The 22963-nt window shown below is 45.9% G+C and overlaps 1 protein-coding gene across 3 annotated transcripts in view; it reads right to left on the minus strand.

Annotated features, from left to right (window-relative positions):
* The window catches only part of SVIL (supervillin), a 233511-nt gene extending 222352 nt beyond the window's left edge, over positions 1–11159 (minus strand). For 2 of the 3 annotated variants that reach the window (XM_073885529.1, XM_073885531.1), the window contains exon 1: positions 10796–11159. The gene's annotated coding sequence lies outside the window, so the exon portion shown is untranslated. Of the gene's footprint in view, positions 1–9761; positions 9923–10795 lie in introns of those variants that run through there. The other variant, XM_073885530.1, reaches the window with a different exon arrangement.
* Between the last annotated feature and the right edge of the window lie 11804 nt (positions 11160–22963).

Here is a 22963-nt window from a genome sequence, read left to right on the forward strand (position 1 = left end):
TGTGTGTGTGTGTGTGTGTGTGTGTGTGTGTGTGTGTGTGTGTGTGTTTTAAGAAGCCTAGACGCTAGAGATGGAACTAATTGGTTCAGGGAAAAAAAAAACAACACAGCACTTTCACTGCCTGCTATAACAAGCTTGTGTTTTCTTCCAACACTCTGAGAACCAAGTGCAGCAAAAAATGCCACGCAATGAAAACTTTTAGTTTTTTAAATAAAGTGATGAGGAAGTTTTTTTTTAAAAAACACAAACACACACATATGTTGGGTTTACATAAATAATCAACCAAAACATTTTTCTACCATATAACTTTCTTGTCAAGCATATGTTTTTCTTTTTCCTGGAAACTCAATGTCAGAAGTATATGATGATGATGACTGTTTTTCAATAGATAATTGGATAATTCTGGGGTCAGAATGAAAAAAATATATAAATCCTATCTTATATCAAATTCATTTTTAGGAACAGGGTGGAAATAGTCTAACATTGTTTGAAGTAAGTTGTCTCTGTACTTGAGCTCGTGGTCTATCAATTTTTCCAGGAATGTAAGTTCTTAACCTTATTCTTAGAGCTTTTGGACTTAAAATCCAATGGACTAAAAATTGCAGTCTTTTTTTTTTTTAAAGCATGTTTACTTCCAAATATTCAGGCATGAAATTTCCTCATTCTGGTACACAGTTTAAGGACAGAGTTCTATCTTTCTACTTGCACTGCTATCAAGAGCTACATCTGAAACAGGACATATAAACATAGCCCTAAAGCAGAGTGTGCTTGTTAACATTTCTTCTTGAGCCCCAGAGTGAATCACTCTAAAGAAGGCTGCCCATTGTCCTCAGAGACTCTCTCTAGAAGAAGGCAGTATCCAACTTCCCCTTTGAGCTTCCTTTTCTTAAAGAGTGGTAGATTACCTCCACCTGCCCAGCCGGTATTCTTACAATCACACCTGAGTTTTGTCAGAAACACAGACTTGTCATCCTTAAAAGGCAGAAAAGGGGAGATAAAGCGAGGTAGCCTACATCCTGCCGGATGTGAAGACGAGGCTCCTGAGAGCCTGTTGGTGTGCACTGATATGCTTCTGCTTCATGAGGAAATTACTCTTTCCTTCAACAGGCCTGAAATAGAACCACTTTCCTCACCCAAACACAGCTGAGAACAGCAAGGCAGAAACCAGAGGCTGTTGGCTGCAATGCCCAGCACCAAGAAGAAGTGGAGAGCCATGGGGTACAGTCCCTCCTGGGTGACAACAAGCCTGGCAACCAGTTTCTGCAAAGCTTGGCAGAAGGAAAAGAAAGCCTCTTTAGAAATACAGTTGGCAAAACACTGAATATAAAGGATACTCTAAGCAACTGCAGAATTACAGACTCAGAGTAACTGTCTAAACTGGATCCCCATAGTATATCCTTTGTATGTCAGTGGAGTAGTCTAGACCCCCCTGCACATCCTCCTTTAACAAAACAGCTCTCTAGCCTTCCTTCTTCCTTCACAGCAGTGATGGAGATGGATGGAGGGGGAAAAGTAAACCCAGGAAGATACATCCTCTCATTTATTGCCTAAGGTTTATGACTTTGGATCTGAGTTCAAACCCAGATATTACTACTTACTATCTTACCTCATTTGAGGTACTTAACCCCCAGGGTTTCAACGTATAAGACTGTGCCGATGACGAGAGGTACGGCATGTCAAGCCCTCAGCGCAGGGCCTGGCACATGGTGTACCCAATCCGCAACCCTCCTATCAGCAGGAGCCCCACCCCCACCACTGCATCTTCTGTGTCTCCGTTAAGCCTGGAATATGCATCCATCACAACACCTCTAACACTTTCCTATGCTTTTGTGCTGACAATGCATTTCCAGATTGTAAGCCCTGTGAGGGCAGTGTTCACACTATATTCTCAGTACTGAGCATGTGCACATACACGCATAAGCTTGCATGCACACACACATGGGCATTTGCACGCACGCACACACACACACACACACACACACCACTATGAGGTTAACAAATGTTTGCAGGACAAACAAGTGAATGAATGAACAGGTTGCTGGGTTACTTTCATTGTTTATTACTATATAATTCCAGTTTTGATGGAATGTTGTTATAGATGTTGTTATAGATGGCTAACCTGTCTAGGTTAACTGAACCTGCTGACCACATGTGGATTCCAACTAAATCAGCATCCCTCGGTCTGAGTGAACTACAGTCTGTACTAACACAAACTCCTATCCCAGTGCCATAAACAGATTCCCATATCTAACTCCCCTAGATTAGATTTCCATCACTGTGCTCCTTTCTAATTGGGGAGTTCTAGAACCAAACTCCATTTTGGCACAGGTAAGCATCCTTTCAGTTTTTTCAGAATTTTAAAAAAGGAGAGCAAGAAGAAATGTTAATGAAGTCGTTAGCATACACACACACACACACACACACACACACACACACACACACACAATTTCAGAGAAAACGCAGTGAGCAAGTACCCGGTGGGAGGACTCCAGAGCTCATGGCAAACACTGCCAAGCAAAGGCTGCACCAGCCACAGATGTTATCCCTGAAGCTCTGGCTCAAGGCAGGGCAAGAACATCCTTTCCCACCACCTCCCAACAGCCAACCCGCTCCTTTCCTCACTCTGAGGATACCCCTCCTCATTCATAGCTTTATAGAGAAAACTAAAGGTTCCTAAATCCAGGATCTCCTCAGACTTACTCTCCAGTATCTTTTCATGGACATAGAATCACTGCTTGGCAATACCCCTGAGGAACCTCTAGAACAAGAGGCCCAGCACAGTCTTAATACACCCATGACTTACGCACAAGCCACACTGGCCACAAAGCACAAAATACCTTCCAAGATCTTTCAGAAATATAATTTGGAAAAAAAAAAAAGTAAACATTAATTCTGCTCTGTGTAGGAACAATTTCCATTTGCAAGGGAAAGGTTACCCAAAAACAAGCCCATGTTTCAGTTACTTTCAAGGTCCTGCCATGTGAAAGAAAAGCCAAAATAAATTTCAAACCGTTTTCCCCAAAGTTCTAGCCTTTGAAATACCCTGACTTGACCAGTTTCAAAACTGGTGTTTCCAAGTTTCAGTTCCAAAGAACCATTTTTTTTAAGATTTTATTTATTTATCTGACAGAGAGAGACACAGAGAGAGAGAGGGAACACAAGCAGGGGGTGTGGGAGAGGGAGAAGGCTTCCTGCCAAGCAGGGAGCCCGATGTGGGGCTCGATCCCAGGACCCTGGGATCATGATCTGAGCCAAAGGCAGATGCTTAACGACTGAGCCACCCAGGGGCCCCGAACCATTTTTTTTTTTAAGGCAAAGTTTCCTCTGAATAAAATCTGCAGTCGAGTATATTTAATGTGATTATTATACCTGACACAGGTGACAGCCAAACGGGACTGGCTCACGACAGAGGCAGAAAGAAGAGTCTGCAAATGGTAAAGAGCAAACGAGGAAGAAAGAATCTACCTCTCAAGAAGCACTGTCAAAAAAGGGAAGGAAGAACTGTAACTGCGAACATTGCTTAGAGTAAATCCTAAAAGTTCTCATCACGAGGAAAAACAATTCTGCAGCTACGTGCGGTGATGGATGTTGACTAGACTTACTGTGGTCATCCTTTAATCTATCCAAATACTGAATCATTATGCCATATGCCTGAAACTAAGGTAGTGTTGTATGTCAATTTTATCTAAATAAAAAATTGAGAGGGGGAAAAAGAAAAAGAACAGAAGACAGCAAGAAAAGGCAGGGCAGCCCTGAGAGAGACAAAGACACAAAAACCCGCACTGGAAGCCGGGGGCAGGGCAGACACAAAGAGGCAGCGTGCAGAGGAGGGGCCAAAACAGAGCAGCCTGATCAGCAGGAGGAGAAGCTGACAGCAGTCATCAGAAAGGATAGCCTACCCCGTGTTGAGCAGGCTGGATGGTGGGAGAAAGCAATTAAATACCAATGACAGATGGAGATAAGGGTATCCAAGGCAAACTGTCCCTAAGACACTTGAAACCGAGGGCTGCCGGGAGGTGGCTGGGCAGCCGCAACGAAGGGAGCAGGAGGGGTAGCATGTCAAAGAGGAGACACAGGGTCCCAGAATGAGGAGAAAGCTGCCAAAGTCTGGGGGCCGGAGGAAGAGCTACTAGGATCTGCGTGGGGAGCAGGCCTGTGGCTGCACAAGAAACGCTAGAAAAGTCCTGACCAAAGGAGACACCCTCCACAGCTCAGCAGCTTCTTCCTCCTCCAGGGAGGGAGTCGTTTCTAACCTCTCCGGAGCCCAGTGCCGAAGGGGCAACATGGTCCCCGTGACCAAGGGCTGCTGGCTCATCGTCCAACAGTCCCCTGGTGGAAAAGACCAGACAGGTTAAGACGGCATCCACCCATCCCAGTGGATGTATCTGGAATCCACCGGGCAGGGTTTAGCACTCCACACCATCAAACAGGAGTAACCACTTGGACAGAGTCATCTTCTGAAAGGAGCGGGGCTGGTTGAAGACAGATAATGGGTCCAACAGCCACATCGGGCCTCTCTGTGTGGTTGTGTACGCGTGCATGTGGGTACGTGCGTGCCTGTGTGAAAGGGAAGAGGGATGCGTGTGTCAGAAAGCCGGCAACTGCACTTGAGAGCCAAGACTTAAAACTGCAATATAAGAACAATTATAACATGCAGCAAAATGTAATGAGGAAGAGAGTCGCCCCAGGGAAAGAACCCAGTGAATAGCCCAATGAGGACCATGTCAGTGGGGACACACACACAATGAAGCCTCAGGAAGGGGGCGGCTCTGCCTCTAGCTTGGTACAAGTTCATCCTTCCAAGATTCAGCCAGTGAGAGCTCGGAGCTGTGAGTTGGGAGATTTTTCCATTCCAATCCCAGCCCAGGCAAGGCCCTCGACGGCTGAGCCTCAGTTTCCTCTTGTGCAATACAGAGCCGCCTGGCCATCAGCCCTGAGAACCAAAGAGAGCTCTTGAAAAATCTCAGCATAAATGGCAGTAAAACCAACTGAAAGCTGAAACACTGCGCAGTTCGAGTACTGCTGTGAAAAAGGGACCAAGTAAGAGATACGTGGACGTGTAGATGGAGCACAGAGGGGATTAGGGGCTTAGAACCACGGGTCTAACTCAGCAACTATGAGTTGCCCAGGGACCTGAAGCAGCAGTGGTTTCCAGTGCAAGAGCCCCTCAGAGGTAGAAGAGCTTCAGGCTGGGTTTTATACATGTCCAAGTGAATATGGCTTATTTTATAACCTTTTATAGAACAAAGGGATTGCAGCTGACTGATCCTAATAAAGGGCTGTGATTTATGCTGCTACTCCTAAAGAGCATTTATTCACTTCCATGCACAGTGATGAGGAGGGCAGAAGGCTTCTGAGTCCCAGGCAGGAGTCAGGGCACAGGGAGGCTCTCTCCACACACACAAGGTCTTGTCTCTCTAGTACATGCACCCCACATGTGATAAACCACAGAATGCCCAGTCCATCTTCCTGCACACAGATTCCCCTTCTCGGGTTTTAAATGGTGCATCACCTTGGTACTCTGGCTTATCTGAGCTGCCATGATTACAACACCAACATGATTACACAAAAGGTGCTGTCTCCTACCACAGCCCACATAGGGCACGGGTTTAGTCTGTTGTTTCTGAACTGTGAATCCAGCCAGGGCTGGGCTCAAGCCCTTCTTCATCTTTATAGGTTCTCCAGGCCTGCCACATTGTAAACACTCAACAAAAGATTTGCTGAATTAAACCAAAGAGCCAGATCATCTTGGATAAGTAACAACTTGTGGGAAACTCAAGTTTTGTCATGGATAAGATAAGGGATGTGGGCAAAACACCATCCGGCTCTGGCAAACGCAAAATAACCCAATATTCTGAAAACAAAAAAAGCACTGTCTGAATACACATTGTCTTTTTTATATACTTCATGCAAAAGAAGTATGTATGTAATTAAACCTGATTCATATGTCTAATTCAAAATACATTTTTAATATTAGACCCATTCCTTTGTTAGTCAATGAAACACAAAAGCTGTGTGGGTTTTAAGTATAAAAAAAACTATACATACTGGTTATCCCTGAAAAAATTTCTTCAAAAAAAATGTTAATTCTGACATTTCCTTTTAAACGTTCTCCCCTGAAAGCCTGTATCTAGAATAACACTGACCTAACAGAAACAAGACTATTGACAATGGCTACAGTTTAACAAAGGCGTCCGGATTTTTACCTTCCTTGGTTACTGCACAAAAGCAGCAAATGTAAGTACAGTTGCCCCAGCAGCTGGTAAGTTCTCTCCCATATGCAAAGAAGTTGTGAAACAGCTGGGGAATGCAAGATGCTTTTGAACAAGCTGCTATGTGATCCAAAATAACACGCTGCCTGTTCATCTTCTGTACAATAGAAAGGACAGCCCAGGGCAGGTCTGGCGCATGCCCTGCAGCTGCTTCTTTCTTTGCAGCAGGGACCCAACAAGTGGCTACAAATGGAGTAAGATGCACAAAAGCGGAAACCTTGCTCCCAACCCTTTGCATGCTGTCACACGGTTTCGCATGCAGCTCATTTTCCAGGGTGGGAGAAAGCTGCATTTTATACCCAAATGTAAAACCTCTCTGATGCTTTAAATGGCAACCCCTCCCTGTATTCCAGACCCATGCACTTCTTGATGACAACTTTCCCAGTTAGGGTGGTGTTTGATGACATAATAGGGTTTCTGGTGCTTTTGTTCATGACCGATTGTTTAAAAGATAAATGCACAAGAAAAATCCACAGCTACACACTAGCAATGTTAAAGAGGTCTTTCCAAAACAACCTGGCATAAAAAAGGATTTCTCCACTTGCATTTGCTAAGTTTAAAGCTTTTGGGCTTTATAACATAGGAACTAGCTCTACTGGTTGTTCACTAGTTGTTCAGCCTGAGCATGGCCTTACTTCTTTGTATCAGCTTCCAAGTTATAGTCCAGCCATTTTCAGATCATGCATCGTTTACCATATTTACGCAAATATTTTTGAAATGGCATCTCAAACCCTCCTCCCTTCCCCACCAATCTGGTGGCTCACCTTTAAACAGACTCCAGAAAAATATCCTATTTTCCAGAGAAATGTTCCCTCTTGCCAGGACTGGGCCAGCACAAGTTTCAAAGAAGCGGATATTTTTCTTCAGTGTTATAAAGGGCGACTGAATGAGCAAAGAGAATAGCTTCCTTTGCTCCAGTGTGTCTGGTTTTGCATTTGTTTTTTTCTTTAAGTCCTGTCATCCTAGCCATTAGGATACTGGCTTCAAATTTAAAGGAAAGATAAATGGCTAGAGGACTGACCACAAAATTATACAGTGGTAAAATTAGGAAGAAAGCCCTACAGTTCCGGAGCCCCTTGTAAATTCCTTGGGCAACTAGACAGAGTTTTCCATCACTACCAACCCCACCCCCCAACCGCTGATTCCAAAAGAGGAATCACTCACTGCATTGCATGGCAGTATTAACTAAGAAGAATAGCAAGTTCAAGGCAAATATCAATGAACTATTTTACCTCTTTGGAGGAGACAAGGAAAGAGAGAAAGAATCTGTTCTTAAACATCATGGTTATTACTTAACATTTGTTGAATAGCTACCATGTGCTAGACTCTGTGCTACTAAGTACTTTATATGGATTATCAAATTTAACCCTCATAGCGTCAAAGCAGGAGGTGCTATTATTATCCCTGTCTTAGAAGAGGAAAACAAAGTTCAGAGAGGCTGAGCAACTTGCCCAATACTGCAGAGCTATAAATGGTGGAGGTGGCATTTCAAGCCTGCCATTGTGATTTCAGATGCTTGCCCTTAATCATCATGCCTCGCTGTCTCCCCAACTGGCATTGCCCTGGGACGTTCTGAGTCACAGACTGTCATTCCAGAGTTTAAAACAACATCTTTCTTAAAGGCAATGCATTTTAAGAACATTCAAGACAATACCAGCAGCCCCTATTACAAACTTGAGCTCAGAGATGCATAAATGTGTACAGATAAAATCATGTTGTTGGATGCTGAGAAGGCATTTGAGTTTTAACTCATGAGGCAGTTAATTAAGGTTGGCCATATTTCCAAGGCAGACTTAATGTTACACACATATCCAGCACAGTGGCCAAGTCACACCACTTAAACAGGGGAGGCACTGCAGCTCCTTGCAACAGGGAAGGCAAACAGATTCATGCCATGTGGAGCTTCCACCTCAGGCCCACCTGCCTCATGAGACACCACAAAATGCAGAGGAGAGCTATTTCTGACTCTCTTTGGAGTTGTCAGAAAATTCTAAGGATTTCTGGAAGAAGCGTTAGAAACCTTAAACTTAAAGAGTTGGTTTAGTTTTGGTGCTGGCCCTAACAAAAGTCAGCAAGTTGTAGAAAGTCCGCCTAACCCTAATGCCTACCACCACCAAACCCCAACCTGGGCTTATAGCACATACCCTGACTCTTTAATCAGCAATCAATAAACAACTCTTCAGTATCAGCCTTTGCCAAAGACACTGGGAGGAGCAAACAGTACTCTAGAGCAAGCCAGATTCTTTAAGCTTCAGTTTACTCATCTGTAAATTAAAAATAACCGCCTCGGAGGAGGAAAATGGTGAAGATCCTTCCAAAGTGTGTGTGAAGAGTCTCTCATCCACTAGGCACTTTATAAAAACCAGTTCCTGCCCTTTCCTTACTACAGAAGGGAGTGGAGGCAGATAAGAAAGCATGTGAATTCTATCCATTGATTACTGGGCGATATGGTTTCACATCGGAGCAGAGTGCCCTGGGTTTTTCTTCAGCAGCACCTACTCGTCTCGTGTCCAGAGCCCCGAACGTCTGGTGCGCGGTGGCGATGTTGCCCAGGCCACTTCAGGGACAAGACTTGTGCACAGGCTGGGTTTGCCTAAGTTCCCACAACCTCCGGGAAAACAAGGAGCCCTCTTAACCCCTATTGCACGAGGAACTTCCTGGTGCAATAAACTGTCAGACTTCACTAGAGCTGTAATGCCTTCGCCAGAAGCGCTTAACCCCGCACCTGACCCAGACTGCGGCCTGGACTGGAGCCTCCCTGCCGCTCACTCACAGTAATGCAATTACCCGCTTCTGGAGCTCGGCTCAGGGTGCAGGCGGCTGCCGGCGGTCCCCGGGGGCCTAAACCACTCCCTTCCGGGAGCCCGCACGCCACCCGAATCTGCAGGGAGGGGCGTGGACTGGCGGGCTGGCCGGGCGCGCCGCGCGGGGACTTCAAACCCGCGCGGGCCCTCCGGAGGCGCGACCCTGGCACCGGAGGAGGGGCGCGGGAGCCACGGCAGCCCTCGCCACTCACCCGTGCAGTCGGGAGAGGAAACGGGCAGTGTCGCAGTTCTGAACACTCGCGTGCACCCCACCCCCCGGGTCGCCCCCCTTCCCCGCCCCTCCTCCCAGGGTAACGGGCCACGGAGCTAACTTCCCCAAACTCCGCAGAGGGAAATCCTGCCCCGGCCCGCACCTCGCGGCGGGCGCGCGCCACGGCGCGCGGGGGACGGAAGTGGGTGGGAGCAGTGGCCGCGCCGCGCCTTTGTTACTGCTCCGGGACCTCGCGGGCCGCCGGGAGCACCCCATCGCAGCAGCCCGCCAATCGGCCGCCTGCTCCCAGGTTCCCGTCGCCGCCCCGGGCAGGACCGCCCAGAGCCAGAGTAAAAGTGGCCCCACCTCCGACCCCCGAGAACGGCGCGCAGCGGCGTGTCCTAGTGTCTGCCGGCCTTAGTCTACGCTGCCGTTCCCTGCCCTGGGGCCACCGCGCGGAGGGACGTTCCTTACCTTCCTGAGCTTTCCCCAGACCTCTGGGTGGCAGAATCGCCGCTTCCCGGCGGACAGCGGCTTGGCAGCCCCTGCTTCTCAACAGCGCCACGGCCACTCCCTGCCTCCTTTCACAGAGCGAAGATCGGGTCCCCCCCCTCGGGATGATTCACTATGCTCCTTACCTGGAGCCTCGAACAAGTCCCCTCCCCTCCGCCGGCCCGCGCAGCGATCGGGAGCTGGCGCCCTCTGCCGGGCCACCAGCGGGAGCACCCGCGGGACTGAGCGAGGAGCAGGACACAGGGTCGGAACCTGGAGCCCACCCGAGCGCAGGACCCCCGCACCTACCACCGACGGTCATCCCTTCCCGAGCAGTGGCCAGCGCGCTGGGGCCATCCTGGCCGCCGTGCCAGTGCTGAGGCCAGACCCCAGGGGAAGAGGACCAGAGCTGTCCTCGCGCCCCCGGGCCACTGGGCGCGCCCGGAGTCCCCCACTTGCGGGCCAGCCGGGGCAGCCCCGCCCCCAGGGATGTCCCAAAGAAACCACCATGAATCGCGTCTGCACGTCTAGTTTTAAAACACTGGAAAAGCAGTTTTACTGAGGGAAAAAGAAAGTTTGTGTCTTGTATCTCAGTAGCCTTCTCCTGCTCGAATTAAAGAGGCGGAGGGGAGGGCGGTGGCCCGTCACACACACACCCTCCCCCGGGTCCTAGGACTAGGAAGCGGCTTGGGGTGAGCTCCAGGCGTATCCGCAGCCCCGGGTCACCGGGGCTCTTGGGTGCCGGTGGAGCCTTGGGTCTGGCTTGGGGCTGGAGGCCGGGGCCGCCGTGTCACTCACCCGGCCTGGAGGAGTGGCTGTCCGAATGACTCGCGCTTTCGCCAGGGTAAACACACTAGCAGCAGGTGAGCCTATCCCCTTCGCCACCCCCCAACCGGTCCTGAGTGAAACTTTGCAGGGCGACTAAGAGGAGGGGCAGGGGAAACCTACACGCGAGGGCCCGCGTCCCACCACGGGGCGCCTGCACACTCACACCCCAACTTCCCAGCCCCACTCACCCGTTCTGCTCGCCTGCCGCGGTCGCCCACCTGCCGGGCGGCCCCCCCACCCCCCGCACAAAGTTCCCCGCAGCGAAGGTGGCGGTCGCTCCTCAGCGGCGCGGGGCGGGGAGGCGCACACTGGCGCGGGACCTCGGTGACGGCGGCACCGTCCCCACACTAGCTGGCTCTCGGCGAAGGGCCCGGCAGACTCGCCGCCGCAGCCGGAGCAGAGCAAGTTGAGAGGCAGGTCAGGGCCGACCGGGAGCCTCGGTTCCCGAGTGCGGGCGCGCGAGTCCCGGCGCGGCAGGCGGGCGCCGGGTATTACTTGTAGGGCCCCCGGGTGTCGGCCGCCGGGCGCTCTGAGTGGCTCGGACGGCGCGCCAGGCCGGCGGGGCGGCGCGACCCACCCCCTCGGCGCGCTCCCGCCCTGGCCCGGCCCGGGGACGCGCGCAAGCGCACACGCCTCTCGGCGCCGGGGCTCACCGCACTATCGCTCGCCTCCGGCCGTGCCGCCCGGGGGCCGGTGGGGCGCCGCTCTCCTTTAGAGACCGGAGCGACCGCTCTGAGTTTGAGCAGTTCGCGGGATAAAACCCACCAACGCGTGCGAACGTTGCAGTCGGTAGAGCTCTGGGCCAGTTGTCAAGGAGACCGCCCTTGCCAGCCCCGTCACAACTGTGAGGTCTCCCGGCCCCCTCCCCCCGCCCAAAGGCGCATCTGGACAGGGGACCGTGCCCTCTCTCAGTGGTTCTCACACTTGACACTTCAGCCAATCACAGTCACCCGAGATTTGTTAAAACACGGCTTGTTTTTGCCTCCCCCATCTCCCTCCCCTTCTCCCCTTTCTGACTCTTTTAGTCTAACGAGGGCCCGAGAATGTGCGTTTCTAGGGGATGCTGAGGCGGTTGAGAACATCAGATCAGTTAAAGTTTGTAAAGTAGTTGGTAATCTGCAAGGCAGTAGATACATTTATACTTGTTAAATCCACTTGTGTGATTTATCTGTTTCAGTAGCTAGTGTTCACATTGCATTTCGTTCCAACCCCGGCTTCTTTTCCTCCAAACGCTAGACTCTTATTTTTCCTCTTGGGTATGCATCGAGCTTTTGTATATACCAGCCCGCATCAGAAAAACAAAAGATGAGTATATTAGTTTGCTAGGGCCACCATAACAAAGCACCACAGTCTGGCCTAAGCAACAGAAATTTATTTTCTCACAGTTCTGGAGGCTAGAAGCCCAAAATCAAGGTGTCAGTATAATTATTTCTTCTGAGGACTCTCTCCTTAGCTTGTAGATGGCCATCATCTCTTATAAAGACACCAGTCGTGCTGGATTTTAGGGCCCACCTCTATGACCCCATTTTATTTTAATTTCTTCCTTAAAGACCCTATCTCTAAACACAGCCACTTTCTGAGATGCTGGGAGTTAGGACTTCAACAGATGAATTTTGAGGGGATACAACTCAGCCCATAACAGGGAGCTTCACTGCCCCTAAGAGCCTAGAACAGAAACTGAGCTTCTGCTTTCCCATCCTCGTAGGCTGGCCTGAGGACTCACATACCCGTAACAGAGTGCTGCGCTGTTTAAGCCCTTCATAGCTGGAAGGGCTTAAAACCTAGTAAAGAAACCACACTCTCAACTGAACATATGGTCCTCTGGAAGACAACACCCAATGTGTGAAATGAATATTGGGAATCTATCAGGAATCAGGGACCCCTACCCAGCAAACATTTCAGAACTAGCTCTTTACTTTTTGTTAATGACTAGGTACAAGTCACCCTTACCTTTGTCTTGCTTTGTTGGAGCTATGATCTCCACCTGGCATCTGTGTCATCTCCAGAAGGCTCCAGAAGGAAGGACTGTATTCAATAAATATGTTAAAAGACCCTTCATTCCTCCTGCTAGCTAAAGAAGACAGGAAGGAAGAACAAGGGCTGTCTGCACTGACCCCATGCTAACCAGAGTCATGGGAATGACTGATCTCCAGCAAATCAGTAATTGCCCTGAATTTGGAGCCTCATCCCCAGTCTTCTTCTGATTCTGTCCTACTTCATATCTTTGCCTTGTGGCTTTGTCTAACACCAGGCCTGGCTTCTCCCCAAGCCCCAGATCCAAATGGCTATGGGATCACCATAGAGCTCCAAACTCAGCATGTCCATCATTGAACCTTTACTCCCGCCCCCAACCATGCCCTCCACCTGCATTAAATCCCCATCTGAGTGGACAGCTCAAAGGCCGCTCCAGTCATGCCAGCCAGAAACCTGGGAGTCATCCAAGATGTGACCTGCTTGAACCAACTTGCTACTGTGTCCTTAAGGCTCCTCAGAGGCTTCCCCTCTTCATTCCCACCGCCATTGCTTCAGCCAAGGCCTTTTGTATGATTTCTCATCTGGTGTTTGACACCAGACTCCTAACTAGACTCTTTTCTCCACAAGGCTTCTTGGCCAGCATCCTCTACACTACTTCTTCAAGCATCTTTCAAAAACAGAAATCTTGTTATCCTCTGCCCCTCTTAAAACCTCTCAATGGATTCCCTTTATATTTCAGGAGAAAACTCAAGCTTCTTCGCTCGCCTCTCTCCCGATGTTCATCTTTGATCATTTTCCCATCGATGCCCTTCCCTGAAGCCTGGGACCACTCATAATGCCCTGCAGATTCAAGAGGTCCCATGCTTTCTGAACACACATACTTAGGACATCCTTGGTCTAGAGAGAAGGTGTCATTCACCCCGTTCTCAATGAGGAGACTCTTGTTTCTCTCACAGCCCCCCATGTGGGGCTCAGGTGTAGCTCTTAGAACACTGAGGCAAGATTGCTGGGTCACTTCTCTGTGTCCTCCATTAACCTTGAACTCCTGGAGGACAAAAAAACCTCATCCATTTTTTGTATGTTTGAAGTCTTGGGAAAAAAAAGTTTGCTCTAAGGAATGAATTAATTCTTGGGAATTCAGAGGATCTGGTCAAACTTAACATTTGCTTGCAAATACCTTATCTGGAGCAATCTTCACTTTTCTGACAATATTTGGTGAACACTCTCAAGTCACCCCCTGTTTGAATTATAGATTCATCCTTTAGAATCTTGAATTAACTTCTATGCTTCCTAAACACCCAGAGTTTCCTAGAGTTTATCAAACTGCCGGTCAGGAGATCAATTTTGTGGGTAAAGATAAGTATCTTTGTTTTACGAAATCAAATTAGAATTAAAACAGTCAAGTGCACCCTACATAGTAAATATTATTTTCATGAAACTTTTGTTTTGGTTAACTGTATTTGCAAGCTGTGTGTGTGCGTGTGCGTGTGCGTGTGTGTGTGTGTGTGTGTGTGTGTGTACGTGTACAGGGTTGTTGTATCATCAAATTTATTCCATTCTGTGGGTCATGGTCAAAAAACTGGCACAACTCTGTCTTAAGCAGCGCTGGAGCTGTGCTCACCAGAGGACACATTTATGGAGACGTTAGAGAGGATGGAGTTAAGCAGAGAACATTTTCTGGGAAGATATTCTGAGCCACCGTCTTAATCCAGGAATTGGCAGAGTGGAGAGTGAAACACAATCCTCCCTCTGCACATAGTAGGTGCCTTGTAAATGCTTTTATTGACTGGTGCATGCGTGGAGATGGGCAAAACTGTGTAAGATGTGTGTGGGAAGTTCTCTTGGCTGGAGTCTGACAGGGAGTAAGAAGAAATGAGATCAGTGTCACACATAAGATGGGAGAGGCCTGGTTTGTTGCCAGACATTGCTGGTGTTCCCTGAGGTTTCCAAACATGAGCAAGAGGTACTATGACATGGGATTTCCTAACCCAGTTTCCATCCCGAATGTTCCAAAATCAGAAGTATGTTATTAACTGAGCCTTTGCTGAAATAAAAGTACCACTTTCTCTGTGCACGAGTTGGAACTATAAGAAGCCCAGAGTGATCTGCAGGGCTCAAAGCAATGTGTTCAGTTCAAGAGTCAGATTTTCTCATCTTGATAATCCACTAGTCTGGAAAGCCTATTGAGAGAGGGACAGAAATGAGATAGGATTATGTAACAAAGAAAAATAACAAGTGTCCCTTATAAAACTATAACCTTGAGAGTTATGCCAAGTATTTCCATCCATTTTGAATGACTTTAACCAAGGAACCTAGATCCAGCCCACAAATATTTAGAAGGCAATGTTCTCGCTCCCTGGTCTAAAGTTTAGAATCTGTAAAAGAAGGTTGCCATGTAAATAAAGAATACATATTCCGACTCTTTTTTTTCTTTTTTTTTTCCATTGCTGAAGTCATTCTGGCCTGGGCAGAATAGAAAAATAAAAATTTGGGCCAGGGGAAGGTAGACACGATTTTTGAAAAGAGAGACAAAACGGGTAGACCGGAGATAGCTAACATTATAATAAAAAAGAAATTCTAGAGGACAACTCTCTACTCTCTTGCTTGCTAAGTAGAAATACACTTGGCCGTGAATGTTATCATAGAATTATATTTTGAATTCGGAAGATGGACAAAATCTGAAAGAAATCAGACTGTGGCAAACATGAGTTTTAACAAAACCTTAAGATGGGTTCCAAATTCTACTTCTTTGGCTTTGGGGAAAAAAACAAAAAAAGAAAAGAAAAGAAAACAAAACAAAACACAACAGGATGGGTTGGGGAAGAGAAAATTCCCCAAAATTGGCTTTGAAAAATTCCTGGGGGCTGAAATATTCTTTGATATTATTTATAACACTGGTCATGTCTCAACTTTCCAAACAACTAGATGGATATCAGTTGAATTTTCTCCCCGAAATACAGAGAAGATTCTTCAACTATATTGAATCCCTCCTTCCTTATCCTTTGTAATTTTACCGTTAACAAAGCCATATTTAATACCTTGAAAATTAGCAGTAGTTTGGGTAGTTACTAGTAGAGGAGTATGTGACCAAAGTTTCCAATAAAAATTGAAAATAGAGTGGGGCAGAACTAGCTTAGCAGAACTTGCTCGCTTCCTTCAAAGTAGCTGCTCTAGGAGGCCATGTGCTTAGGTCTTTATGCTGTTGTCTCTTTGGACACTGGCAGCTCTTTTTTAAAGATTCAAATTGATAGTGAACCTTCATCCTTTGTCTACTTGATTTTGCCTCCTCTCCGCCTTGCCGGTCCCTTCCTCCTTTTGACCTCCTGTTGGCTGCAGACTGGTTCCCAGTCTAGCACTGAAGTTTCCTTGCTTCTCCAGCCTCTGGAGATTGCAGAGCCAGCCCAGTGGGGTTCAAAGCTGTGTTACATTGAGCCAGTTGTTTAACCTCTCTGTTCCTCGGCTTCCTCACCTACAAACTGGGGTGATGAGAGAATCTCCCCTTTGAGGACTGTTGTAAAGAACTTTGGATGATACCTCAAACATGGTCAGTGGTGAATAAATATCAGAGATTGTTCTTAGTTATTGTAAGTGAAAACTTCAGCCATCATCTGTCCACCGAGAGATGAATGGATAAAGAAGATGTGAGATATATACATGTACAATGGACTATGACTCAGCCATCAGAAAGGATGAATACTTACCATTTACATCAGTGTGGATGGAACTGGAGGGTATTATGCTGAGCAAAATAAGTCAGAGAAAGAAAATCATCACATGGTTTCACTCATATATGGAATATAAGAAACGGCACAGAGAATCATAGGGGAAGGGAGGAAAAACTGAATGGGAAGTCATCAGAGAGGGAGATAAACCATGAGACTCTTAACTATAGGAAACAAACTGAGGGTTCCTGGAGGGGAGGTGGGTGGGAAGATGGTGTAACTGGGTGATGGGCATGAAGGAGGGCACGTGATGTGATGAGCACTGGGTGTTATATGCAACTGATGAATTACTGAACTTTACATCTGAAACTAATGATGTACTATAAGTTGGCTAATTGAATTTAAATTAAAAAAAAAAAGAGGTGAAGTCGTGACAGTTGCATAGAAATTAGCCAGTGAAGAAAGACAGAAAGAAAACCTCGGGAAGCTGTTCTGCTAGCATTTCAAGGGTCTTGTTACACGAACTGTTTGCTCCAGAGAGTCAACTTTCATTTTTATGCCAGCATAAAACTACCTGAGTGACCTTGAAAATACCATCTCTACCTGCTGCAGCATTGGTCAGATGATTGTTTCTGCTTTCCCAAGACAGATGACAGCCCTGGGATGGTCCACTCACTGCAAGCCTAGTGGACGGACAGACCCCAACCCAACAACAGCACGTGCTGTTTTGAAATTTACCTGAACTTCTTCGAAAACCAATCTCACCCAAAGCCTATATGCCTGTTCCCGCCAGTTCTATTTCTGGGTGAGACTGCAAGCTGCTGGTTGTTGATCAGTGCTGTGGACAAGGATCCTTCACGGAGCTGGAGGTCCTCATGATTCTCTTGTGTTACTGAACCGCTGCAGAGAGAACGCATTTCTTATCATTCTACCCTGTTTATTAAAAACAGCCCTTTTATCTGCCTTATAAAACTTTGCCCAGCTCTAAACCAGGATTTTATTTAATATGGCAGGATAAAAAACAAATAATTCTCCCCCTCAGGATGAACTTACAACACAGGAAATAAATGACTAGCCACGCAGTCCGAGGTTCCCAGAGCATTTTCCTGCTGGGAATATTGATCTAAGACATGCCTTCTGACTCTAACCTGATATGCCTTCAAGAAGATGACCTGAGAAAAGACGTAAAGAAACAAAACTTCAGTACATTACAGCCAACGGGCTCGCCTAGCCCTGACACGGATGTGTACTGGAAACACCCGACATGATCCTATGGCAATCAAAAGACCTTTCCTATGACACTTGACACCATCTGTGTGTAGAGGCTCAGCTGACACAACCGGGAGGTTCGAAGTCAAGCTACAGGACCGTCTTATGACCTGGTCTTAGAAATTGTAGTTAAACCCAGAGGCACATCCTTCAAGAGAGCTCAGAGAGAACTAGCAGGAAATCTGCACTGAAGATCAAAATCTGGAGTTAATCACAGGACTTAAGACTAGTGCCTTCGTCCAAACAGGGTAATAGATCTTTCCTAAGAGATGAAGGCTACAGTTGCAGAGCAGGCCAGCAAAATGCCCATGTTGCCAGGGATCACAGCTAGGGTTTTGGGGCGTGGCAGACGGGCATGTTGGCAGACCCTAGACATTGTGTAGATCTGACTGTTGCACTGCTGCTTTCTTGCCACCCGTGGTACTAGCTGACCCAACTCTGCTCCTTCCCCACTCCACACTGCCTTTCTTTCCAAAGTTAACAGGAAGATAGCAGTATTGTTAGGTTGCTTTCAGCTAAAAGTAACAGAAAATTCTTTCCCTGTTAGCTTCGAGAGTGAGGCTTCATTACAGAAAGTCCAGAGGGCTTTAGGATTCACTCTGTCCAGTGGCTCTCGGTCTGCTTCCCTGTGGGTTCTTTTGGGGAGCTTCATCTTCAGGTTGGTGGCAAGAAGATGCTGCAGCTGATTCCAGGCCTCATAGCTGGGCTTGACAATATCCAAAGAAGAAAGAGAAGTTTTTTCTAGAAGCTTTTTAAGAAGACTGAGACATAAGTTTCCTCTAAGCCCCCAGGAACTTAAAACCTCTGTTGGCCTGCCAGTGGCCTGAATTATTTGTGCCCATTGCTAAGGTGGTCACCAGCAAGAAGGGTGGCAGTGCCCCTTGACCAGTCAGGCCTACCCCTCCTGTCAAGGGTGTCGATCATGCTCTCCTTGGGGCTCCATGACTCTGGGGGGAAAGGAGAGAGACCTAAACAAAATTGGGGTTCTATTACCAAAAAAAAAAAAAATCAAAAGAATGCTGAATAGGCAGTTATGATGTCCTCTGCCATAAGATACATTGTTATTATAATTTTTAATAACAGTAATAAAAGCTATGGTAATCATCATGCTGTCCCCAAATATTCTGCCCTTCTGCCTTCCGAGCACACGGTAGTATTGTACTACCTGGCCCCCTTGTGGGGCCGTGTCACCTGATCTGGCCAATGACCTGTGAACTGAAGTGGTATGTTTTATTTATTTATTTATTTTTGAAGTGGTATGTTTGATTTCTGCACCAGAGCATTTAACTGTCTGTCCTAGTTTCTCCCAATAGTCCTCGTCCCCCGGCCCAGGGACCAGCAACATTTCAGATGATGGCTGCCCTGCCAGCCTACGTCCTGGAGTCAGGACAGTGAGGAGCAGAGCCTCCAGGCCACTGGCAATAGACAAGTGACATGATAAAGATAAAAAACACACTTTGATATTTGAGCTAATTTGTTCCTACAGCAAGTCTTGTGTACTTTGACTGATATAATAGCTCACATCTATTCAGTGTTTACTGTGTTCCAGGCATGTGATAATGCATTATCATTAGTTCCTGTGGATATGACACATCAGGAGTGGTGGAGGCTCCATCCATTTACCCACAACCCCAAAATGACTTTATTCCTAAGCACTTGTACAAACTGGCCCTTACCTAGGAGGTACCTAAGTACAGATTGCCCCACCACACAGTGGACATAATTGTCCTAGGGACTTGGGTGCCGAGAACAAATGGGTTTTGTGGTGTGTGTGTGTGTGTGTGTGTGTGTGTGTGTGTCTAGGGGTCATCAGAAAGAGGAGATCAGGAACATTCAGGTATACACACAGGATGGGACTTCAATAAGAGGACAGAGGGGAAAATATGCTGTTGGAATAAAATTATCTTTTTTTTCTGCACATCTTACGATCAATGCACTGACTGCATTTTATTCCAACTATCTTTAAGGATGTTTTTATAGCAAACAGTTTGTAGGCTAGAGATAATGTCTTCCCTAGAGCAAAGATCACCACCCTGGAAAGTAGAGATAGTATCTTTCCCTGAAGCAAAGACAGGTTACTTATGATCCAGGATAATAAAGATAACATCTCCCTCCGCAGCAAAGTAGGTGTGCTTACTGCCCATTATAAAAAAGTCAGGGTCCTTGAGCACAGGGTTCCTCTCCTGGAATGCAACCCACTATGTGTGTGGCTGTCATCATCTTGTGGGAATTCATGCTTGTGGTGTAAAAATTCTGATATGCTAGTTACTGCTATAGCTATGGGTAACAAAGTGTCCTTTGTCTCTGACCCAGGAGTGTTGTGTCCCCTGGAAGCACTCACAAAACTGTGGTAGGCTAACTTGTTAGCTTACAAGTGGGATAAATCTCATATGTGGTTGTTTATGGACAGGTAACATTCCAAATTAAGTATATAGAGAGACATCAGAGAGAAACCTTGCTTATGAAGACTTTGCCCAGAGAAATTCATCATTTTCCAAGTAATATTCTTTATATTCCTTTCTTAAACCTGGCAGACTCAGATGACTGAAACTCCCAAGGTCAGGTATGGCCTTTGGGCTGGGTTGCAGATGTGCTCAGTTGCTCTCACCTACTGTCACCTGTTAGAAGAATTTTCTCTGGAATCTTGACATCCACTGAGAACCTAAGCAACCAGCTTGTGAAGATAAATCAGAATGCTATCCCAGAGCATCACTCTCAGATTGCCCGAATGAAAGTCCATTCTGGTAGCCCCTGCTTTCTGTTTTCAAATATCAAGAGACCTTGGCATTCCAAGTTTCCAAATTAGAAATGAAATCTGTCAGTGAGAATCCTATTTGAACAGAGAGTGCAATTGATTCTAAGTGTTTAGTATAAGCTTCAGTATCTAACTTAAAATATGTCACTTGCCATGTCCCAAATGAAACAAACTTATGACAGACAATCAGGAGTCAGATACCAATGGGTTGTAAAGAGCTCTTTGCCCCCAGTCACACATTTTCCTACACAATTCATATCACCGGTCATACATGGGGTATGGAGGCAAGTATATTTTTACCATTGCAAGAAACAAAGACAAATAAAACAATGTACATGGAATTGAGACCATCCAGGCAATAATCTTTAGACCCAAGATCCAAGTCATTAAGTCAGACTTCAATGGCTTTTTTAAAAATGAATCTCCATTGTGTCAAACTGTCAACCATATCTTATCTGGATCTATAAGATTCAGGGGAAAAACTTCTCTTGGAGTAAAAATGAATCATCAATATGGCATTTCTGCAAAGATCTCAACCCATTTACTTTCAGGTATTAGTTCATTTATTCATTAATTCAATCTTAATCATTTACTGAAGACTTATTAATGTGCTAGGCTAAAACAGATACCATCCCTGCTCTTAGAAATGTTCACACAAAAAGGGTTTAATTTTGAAATATGTTAAGTGCTATGAAGAAAAAATAAATAGTGCTTTGAAAACTTACAAGGGGAAGCCTAACCACTTCTGGAAGTTTCAAGGAAGGCTTTCCAGAAGATGGGCATTGGAGCTGAAATCTCAAGGCTTTAAAGGGATTTGGTGCACAAAGAATTTGGGGATGGAACAGTGATGACAGGGGAAGGCTAGAACATTATTTCAGGCTAACAGAACAGTGTGTTCAAAGCCCTCATAGCACATGCATACTTGCTACTTTTAGGACAATGAAAAGGGTCAAGTCCAAAATTTGGGGCAATTTGAGCTACAAAATAAATAATGATAGCAATAGATCATAACTTATAAAAAAATAAATATCCATCAGTCCACAGTGATAATAAACAATTGAATAAATAAATAAACAGGGGACGATAGCTCTTTCTTGCAGTAGAATCCCAACTTACAAATGTAAAAGGGATGATGAAAATAGAAAATCACCATTCAAAAAACACCACAGTAATATTGATTGTACGCAAGAATCATCAACCGATGATAAAATCGGTGAGTAAAAGTATAATGAGAAACAGAATAATTACATAGATTCAAAATTTCTCTTCTCTCCACCCTCCCTCCCCTCAATGAAGAGTACCTTTACAATGAAGAAACTTGGCTGATACCACCTTAACAAGAGCTCAAAGTTAACATCACCAATAATGAGACATGAACATCACATGCCTCCTGATATAATACACTGAGAATACAACATCACCTCTGTGATATTCTTGCCAAATTATGTATAACCTGAATTTAACATGAGAAAACATCAGACGAACCCAAACTGAGAATTATGGTACTAGATAACTGTCCTGTGTTCTTCAAGATGAGTCAAGGTCATAAACAATAAAGAAAGAACAGGGAACTGCTCCTGATCGGAGACAAAGGAGACATAACACTCACATGCAATGAGGAGTCATCGATTGGATCCTGAACCAACTGTGGAAATCCAAGTAAGATCTGTAAATTAGTTCCTAGTATTGCATATGAACATTAATTTCCTGTTTTTGATAATTATACTCTGGTTATGTAAGATGTTCACATTTAGGGAAGCTGGGTGAAAAGTACCTGGGAAATCTTTGTACTATTTTTGCACCCTTTTTTTGTATGTCTGAAATTATTTAAAAATAAAATAATCTTTAAATGTAAAATATTAAATTTAAATAAAATATTCAAATATATTAAATATACATTTAAATAAGATATTAAAATTTAAATAAAATATTTAAAATGAATAAATAAAATTGAAAAAGAAGGAGCTAAAGGAAAAAGGGTAGGGCAACAGGACCATAGAAAGTGAGAAGTGGCTGGTGAGGTGGGCAGCTTGAGACTACACAGCGGTTTATTTGTAGGTGATGTTAGAGATTGAGTCTTTACCCCAAGCATAAAGGAAGACATTGAAGTGTTTTAGGCAGGGCAGAGATCACATTGGCTGCAGTGGGATACACAGATGAGCGGCAGCCTAGACTATATGGGGAGATCAGTTAACAGGATATTGCAAGCATGCTTGGTCTACAGTGGTGATGACAGCAAGAATGGATGAATATGAGGAGAGTCTAGAGGTATTTAGGAAGTAAAGTCATGAAGTGATGTGGGTGTGGAGAACAACCAGGATGTGGGTGTCGAGGATGACCATACATTTCTGGCTTGCCCAACCAGAGGAATAGAGAAGCTATTCGCCAAGGGAGAGCAAACACTGAAAAAGGTAGAGATATTGTGAGTTCAGCCTTGGGTACTTTGAGTTTGAGTTCCATTTGATGGACCCAAATGCTGACGTCAGAAAAGGCAGTTGGATTTTAGGGGAATGAAGCTCAGAGACAAATTCTGAGGTGGAGATAAACCATGATCATTAAAGGAACTTTTCTCCAGAATAGTGGGGGAGAGACAGGCAAACAAAATAGTTTTGATTTATCCTAGAAATTACAAAACTTGTGTTATGAATAAAGTTCTTTGTGAGCAGAAACGAGGGGCAGCTACTAATGTGGGGAAC

This window comes from Callorhinus ursinus, unplaced genomic scaffold (genome assembly GCF_003265705.2).
Source record: "Callorhinus ursinus isolate GAN/ISIS: 27379988/994484 unplaced genomic scaffold, GSC_fseal_2.0 scaffold62, whole genome shotgun sequence".
Lineage (NCBI taxonomy): Eukaryota > Metazoa > Chordata > Mammalia > Carnivora > Otariidae > Callorhinus > Callorhinus ursinus.